The sequence below is a fragment of the Acinonyx jubatus genome, chromosome B4, assembly GCF_027475565.1.
Source record: "Acinonyx jubatus isolate Ajub_Pintada_27869175 chromosome B4, VMU_Ajub_asm_v1.0, whole genome shotgun sequence".
Classification (NCBI taxonomy): domain Eukaryota; kingdom Metazoa; phylum Chordata; class Mammalia; order Carnivora; family Felidae; genus Acinonyx; species Acinonyx jubatus.
The window spans coordinates 95,673,372-95,681,529 of NC_069387.1; the positions used below are offsets into that span (position 1 = coordinate 95,673,372).

The 8,158-nt window shown below is 32.6% G+C and overlaps 1 non-coding gene across 1 annotated transcript; it reads left to right on the top strand.

The window, feature by feature from the left end:
• The first annotated feature begins 1,939 nt into the window (after positions 1-1,939).
• On the top strand, positions 1,940-2,046 carry LOC113602950 (U6 spliceosomal RNA). Its single transcript, XR_003424463.2, has one exon. It is a non-coding gene; the product is annotated as a U6 spliceosomal RNA (small nuclear RNA).
• The last annotated feature ends 6,112 nt before the right edge of the window (positions 2,047-8,158 follow it).

An 8,158-nucleotide genomic window follows, 5' to 3' on the forward strand; every position in this document is an offset into this window, starting at 1 on the left:
GCATTGATGAGTAAGTAAAGCTAGAAGAGCCAAGTAAAGAGCATAGTACTGCAGTACTTTTTGGCATGTTCTTAGATTTTTAGGTTTCTAAATATCATGCTAGGTGTACAAAATAACATTTTTGATTTCTGAGTTGAACTGCTAAGAGAAAATGCTGTGGGATGGAAGAGAAGTAAATAAGCAAAGATAAAAAAAAGTACGCTTTTAAGTGTTTACAGAGAAGAAAATTTTCAAAAAAAATTAATAGAAAAGTCGATAGTAAGCCTCCTGTGTGATAAAAAGTGATGGTAAAATAGAGAAAAGAGATTGATTGGCGCCCGTTTACCAGCAGTAAGCCTGGGGGAAGCAGACTACTTCTCTAGGCACCAACAAATCCAGCAACCTGTCAAGTACTCACTCAACATGGCATCTACTTCCCAGATAACAGAGGATAAGGGCAAAATCACCATTACTTTTGGTATTTATGCCTTTCAGGAGACAAGTAACTCTGAGCAATTAAATTAAATTATACACATAACTTTTTGATCTGCACATTTGTTTATTTTAACCTGCATAAAGTGAATCCTGGATTATAAAAGCATTGGATTGTTGTTGTTGTTGTTTTCAATTCTTACAGCTTAGTTCTACATTTCTAATTGTTCTTCTAGTTTAAGCAAATGTGCATACTGGATAGCATTTGTACCCATAAACATTTGTTAAAAGGGAATTCTATTTAATTCCTTTCCCTGAATTTGAATTAATATATTTTTATTACCCCAGAAATATTAGTTTATTCCCTAAATGTGACTAGGTGGATACTTGAGTTAACTGCTAAATTAGTAGATGTGGAGATTTCATTTTGAGTGCAATTTTGGAAACTGTCTTACCTTGTTCTCCTAAGAATTTGCCTGGTCTCATGGAAATTTATAAGGACCTCATATTTTCTTTGCTAAGCAAATATTCAATGTTCTTTTTTCTCACCCTTTTTTAAACCTTACTTAGGATAATTCACATAGCATAGCATAACAAGCATGGTATTTTTGATTAAGTTTTAGTCAGAGATAGCGACATTCATCACTTAATTATATGTTCAATATTAATTACACTTTTCTTTCTAGAACTTAGCACAATTTAAATCCATTTACCATGTTCCAACATAGCACAGCTATTATTGCTGTGAACTTTAATTCTTTTAATATATGTTTTATACCTGTTTAGATAATATTTTACCATATATTATATTAGTATATTTTAGACATACTTTCAATGTTTATTATTCCTTCTTAAATCCAGAAGTTTTTATCTAGGATCATTCTTCTGATTTAAAAATCCCCTCATTCAAAAATTTGATTTGGTGAATGTTCAAAAATTTTATCTATAAATATGTTTATGTCACCTTCATTTTTGAAAACTATTTTACGGGCATACAATTTTAAGATGGCAGTTCTTGTTCTTCTCATTCAACAGTTTGAAAATACCAGCCTACTGTCTTTGAGGTTATACTGCTTTTGTTAAGAAGTTAGTTGTGAATCAAATGACCATTCCTTTGGAAGTACTCATTGATTTGGTGGTAAATAATACACCATTTACTATTAAGATTTTCCCTTTGTCATGTTTTTTAACAGTAGTCTTATGATGTGTCTATATATGGTTTTGTTTTTCATTCTTTCTTTTTTATATATCTGATTTGGTTTTTTTAGAACTTAGATCTGTAGCTTAATGACTTGTTGGTTTTAGAAAACTTTCGGTTACTTTCTTGTCAGATACTTCTGCACCGTTCATTTTCTCCTTTTCCTGTGGGTACCTATTACATATATATTAGACATTCTCACTATAGAAATATGTATATACACACACACAATGTACTTAGCCATACTGAGGGCCTACAAGTGGGACTGTGATACCCCAGTAGGATGGAAATAGGGAAAGCTGCCATGTGATCAGAAATATTAAGAGTTCGGTGCTCGCTTCAGCTGCACATATACTACAATTGGAATGATATAGAGAAGATTAGCACGGCCCCTGTGCAAGGATGACACGCAAATTCGTGAAGTGTTCTGTATTAAAAAAAAAAAAAAAGAAATATTAAGAGTTGGAAAGCCAAGGACCCTAGTCACTAATACTGTTTTCTTAGTCATGTTGGATAATGGTCATCATCAAATCTCCAATAAGGATAAACTGGGAGTGGATATCTCTTAAAATATTTTTATTTCAGATTCAGATACAAATCCTTTTGTCATTTTCACTAAATCTGGGATTTTAATGCTTCAATAGGATGAATTTTTGTTCCTTAAAATTATGTTATTTATGTCACTCAAAATTGTTATTCTCATGGGTAAGAATAGGCAAACTTCCTCACAAAATGCTGTCTTTATAGGGTAATTTTAACTAAGCTATATATTGCATTATTTACTTGAACACAACTATATGATGATTAACAACAAAACATTCCATTTAATTTAATAAAAGCTTGTTGGAATTATTATCATATTGTGCATATATTAAATGTTTAAATATTTAATATTTGTATATATACATTGTGTGTTAATATTAAAATACATAAACTACAAAGTATGCCTTTATATGAAGTACATTTTATTTGATTGGTAATAATGCTATGGAGGTAACAACTTATTACAGATATGTGAATCTCAGCAGGGGGTAGGGTCTGGTGTCACTAAAAAACAGGAGACTTATCCAGAGAGGTAGATTCTCAGTCATCAGGTTCTAATCACTTGTCTGTGACAATAAATATTTGAGAATTTGATATGCTATTTTTATCTTAATTTACTAGATATAAAAAAAAATAGCACTCAAACCACCTTGGCCACGTACCATTCACTGGGATTTTTATTATTATAAGAAATGAATCACACTCATGAAATGGTGTTATATCATTATGGATGGATTGATTGTGTTTTGTATGTCTTGAGAATTTAATTGAGTTTGTTGATTTATTTCTAATAGTACACTCAGAATCTTTTTCTATACTTTTCTTTCTTTTTTTTTCTGTAAGCAATGAGAAATGGGCATCTCAATGATTTAATATGCCCTAAACTTGAGCAGATTAGATATGCCTTAAATATATGGTGAGAGTTTAAAAGCCTGATTATACAGATTAAACAAAAATTAGTAGGTTTAAGATCACATTGGGGACAATAGACTTTGCTCTTTCCTACTGATAATTAATGTACCTATTATCTTAGGTTGCATAGTAGTAATATTCTATTTTCAGCAATTCCTAAACCACCAATGTATTTGATGTATGTATCCCTGAGCTCTGAGGATCTTCTCTGTAAACACCTCCCAAGATAACCACCATTTTTCTTTCCACTATTCAAATAGCTTGCTCCCCATTTGATAAATCTCCAAAGTTCCCTTTCACTTTTCAAAACTTCAATAAATTCTTCCTTGTCATTTTTAAAAAGATGGTGACAAATAAAAAATAAACAGGAAAAATTGTAGCCACATTTTCCCTTTATTCTGCTTTACAAAACTGTCAGCCTAGGTATTATTTAATTTTTTATACTACTAATGGGTAGATGGAAGTTAGAAAATAACAAAAGAATGTAGAGGCCAGTATATAATTTTTCAATATATAATTATCATATCATTTATAATAGAAATGATAATTGCATTTCTAATTGCTATTGTCCAGAGTCATGTTTATTGAAGTGATTAGAAAGGTCTCTGAACACGGTGCAATCTGAAATCATCTCATTAATCTAATTAACAGGCAAAGAGAAAAAGAGCCTCTGACAAAGGAAAGATTTTGGAGTTAATTTTATTTTTAGTTCTCCATATCTGACAGTCATTTCACTTGTGAGATAGAAAACATGGTATGGTTCAGGAATATATTCAGGGATATATTCAGGGTTTATTCAGGGATGCCTTGAATAATGAACAAGAACAGGATAAACCCCTATGTTATAGGCAAGATATAACAAAATCACAGTTATACCTTTATATTTCGTGTGTGCCTGATTCATTCATACCTGTTTTTCTCTTTATTATTATATCCCCAGGGCCAAACATACTACCTGATACTAGCAGGGAGTTATTTAATATTTTTAATGAATGGTTAGCATGCATGGCATCTGTCTATATATCAAGATCGATGAAGATACTAGATCATTCATGCATATAATGCTGGATGTTTCAAGAGGGATAGCTGTTTACAACAAAATCAACTTTATTCTTTCCTGCTTATACCGCTTGTCCAAATCCAATCTGTTAGGCTAGTCCACTCTCATTGTTTGGATGAATTGTTGAGCAGAACTTCTGAATTTTCTGGACACACAGATAACCAAATTTCCTCTAGTCATCTCAAACAACAAAAGCAGTTTCATTTGAGAAATTAAAATGTCTAGTAATATATTAATCAAAGTCTAAACTTCACTAAAAACATCTGTTCTCCTTTAAAAATATGGTGTGAGGGGGCGCCTGGGTGGCTCAGTCGGTTAAGCGTCCGACTTCGGCTCAGGTCATGATCTCGCGGTCTGTGAGTTCGAGCCCCGCGTCGGGCTCTGTGCTCACAGCTCAGAGCCTGGAGCCTGTTTCAGATTCTGTGTCTCCCTCTCTCTGACCCTCCCCCATTCATGCTCTGTCTCTCTGTGTCAAAAATAAATAAACGTTAAAAAAAATTAAAAATAAAAATATGGTGTGAGTTAGAGGAGGTCCTGGGATGGAAAGGGGGTGTGTGATTAGCTTCTTCTCTTTGTTCATGACTTGTTTTCTGTCTTCTTTTGTTATTAACCATTCTTTCTGGTCCTTTGAGTTGGAAAAAGGAAAGTATGGAGGATAGTGTTCATGAATATGAACCGCCGAGAACCAGGGACTGAAGGGTGAGATACAAAACAGACAGCCAGAAAAATCATCACCTGTATCACAGAACTGAAGACGACACTCTCCATCTAAAGAGAATCCTTAGCCTTCAAAATATTACATGTAGACATTAATCTGCTGTAACCAGCTTCCAAGCTCAGAGAAGAGTTCTCTCTCTAAGAAGTGACAGTTCAGTTAGTTTTCCCTAGTCCTTTATCCCTTATCCTTCTCTTTTGTTGGTTTAAGGTGAGTAGTTAGCTCAAAATTGGGTACCTTATTTTTAACTATGGGTGTGTGCTCACTGTCTGCTTCTGTCCTTGGGCAGAACTGAATCAGAATTACCTAGAACTGCTAATTTTGCCAATAGCAGGATATATAATCATTAGCCCATTTACTAAGATTTCTGAGTTTCAAATGTCTCATATGTAAAGTGGAGATAATCACAGAAGTTCTTCATATGGATTTCTGGTTTTTGTTTGCAGGTAAATTTAACTTATAGAAATAAAAAGATTAATACAGTGCCTGTGGTTCCATAAACAGTAAATAAACAGTAGCCACCATTATTATCTTTAAAACAATGCCTTTTCCTCCAGTAGTATTTCTGAAAATAGAAGGGTTAAATTCTTACACCTTTACTATTCCTTTTGCTGAAACATGTTTAAAACTTTGACTCCATACTCTTATTTCACTCTCATCATAAGTGCTATGCAATGGAGCAGAACTCATATAATATTTTTAAAACAAAAACATGCAAATTATTTTGACCAGTCCAAATCTACAGTTAAATGGTTAAGTTTTAAAAGGAAATGAGAAAAGGTTGAACTGATATTACCAGAAGACTAATCCACATTACTAAATATGATAAACTACAATTTGCTAAATCATTTAAAGGTTACTTGTCCTATGTAATTTGGTAGATAAATACCTGTCTAGAGAAGTTTAGATGACTGATTTCATCCCAATGTATTTATTGATCAATAGCAATATGAAAGACTCAACTAGATCTAGTAGAACTAAGTACTTTCAGCAAGGAATCAATGCAGAAAAATACCTGAAACCTTCATTCACTTAAAAAAAAATAAGATAATCAATTTTAATAAAAAAGGATAAATGCACTAGCTACTGAAACAAAACTTTTTCATTATAGGTGTGGAATTTCTCTCTTGGACACAATCTGTTTGAGATTTATTTTGCAATTTTTTTTCTAGGCTGTTTTGAGACTTCCCAAAATGATTAACTCTGCTTCCAATTTCCCCCTGACAGGCACAGACTTGCTCTTGATCCTCTCTGGAATTGTCCCTTTAACAGACCAGAGGCAAAAATCCCTGTCTTTCTGAGCACTCTTTTTCAAAGATATGGCAATCTACAATAATAACTTCTTCCCTCTTCCCTAATCTATAGTTTGCCATCAAAACACCCATGCTATAACAAATCAGATATTTACACATACTTCATATGTATACATATATACGTGAACAACCATGATTTAACAAATTAAACATATATATTATATATAATGTATATTTTCCTTTGAATTAAAAGCCCAAAATTTGGAATATAAACATTGAATTTAGAAAACTAGCTCCATGAAATTAGTTTATCTCTTCCCCAGAGTTACGTTTTTTCCTCTAATTGGTTGTACATTTTTTATCCTGGTTACAAATGTGCTATGTATTTTTTTGGAATTCAATCAGCAGGGAGCCTTCAAGGTAGTTTCTTCAACTTATAAAAGTATTTCTTGTGAATATGGTAGGGGTCATCATGCATGGCGATGCTTTATCATGATTCTACAATTTCAAAAGCGCATTCCCTACCCTGTCTTCCTTTTTGATTATCTTTCTGCCTCCATGTAGAGATAGCCACTTTTAGAAAACAATGGAGCATGAAACAATTGAAATGTTATTGTATCTTTTAGTTTAAGTTTTCAAAAGTGCCAATCCATTCGGTTGGGGGGAGCAGAAGATAGGTAAAATCTTGTCAGGAGTGAATACTGGAATCATAGTTTTGACCTTGTGCCGAAAGTATTTTAAAATCCCAATAGCAACTCATTTGAACCATATATACTCTCCCGTCAGGAAGAATTTGCTTGGGATCTCATGGCACATGAGTCTTTAGGAAAAGTTCTAGAAATGTTCAGAATGATGAAAAAAAAAAGCATGTATGGTTTATTCATTTATTGTTATGGTCCAAAATGTCTGAGTGCTAGACTTCTTTTGCTTGGAAAAAAAATATTAAGAGAACAGAAATGTGTCAACCAGTGTCCTGTGGACTAGTTTTTGTTTTTATTTTTGTATTTAACTATCCTTAAACCCAGCCTTAGATAAACTTTGCAGCTCATTCACTTTTGTTCTTATCCGTGAGGTACTGGTTTCAAAATATATGCTTTTAAAAAGAGGTTCTCAAGTTATCAAGGACAACATGGAACTTCCAGACAAAATGCAGTAAGAGCAGATAAAAACAACCTTTACCTGAACTCTGCTTTCTGATTGACCCTGAAAAATAGGTTGTATTGTAATTCATGCAAAAGTTTTTCTTACAAGTTCTTTTCCTATTAAAACAAACAACAGGGACACCTGCGTGGCTCAGTTGGTTCAGCATCTGACTCTTTTTTGGGCTCAGGTCATGATCTCACACTACCTGAGTTTGAATCCTGAGTTGGGCTCTGAGCCCTTGGGCTCCTGTGCTGGCAGCTCAGAGCCTGCTTGAGATCTTCTCTCTCCCTCTCTCTCTACGTCTCCCCTAATTGCACTCTCTAAATAAATAAATAAATAAATAAATAAATAAATAAATAACTTAAAAACAAAACAAAACAAACAAACAAAGCTGTGATATCCAAACTCTAAACCTAAGTAAGGCTATTTGTTCTAGTAGCATAATGCAGGATCAGTCCTTGTAAATTCCATCTATTATTTCTCCATAGTAGTATACCAAAGAACCTAGTTATAAGATGGTATCTTTTATAAGATGGTTTTACAGAATCCTAAAACCTTGTGCAATAATACATATCTCTAAAATGTTATCACTAGCATAAATTTTCCCATATAAAAAGTAATTCACTCTACAAATCTCAAATATATATATATATATATATATTTTTTTTTTTTAATTAGATTCATTTCTTCTCTACTTTTAGGAATCAAGAATGTAATACTATTAATGTAATGGAACTTTTTCATCTACATGTTTACATGAAAACATAAATGCCAACTATTATGCAATTTATTTCATTGTATAAATATTAATTTTTCTAATATAAAGTATTCATTATGAAGACTCGCTTTTTCACAATAACTTACTAGATAATCATAAAAATTAAATTATGGTGACAACTTTGACTTAGCATATTAAATAATAG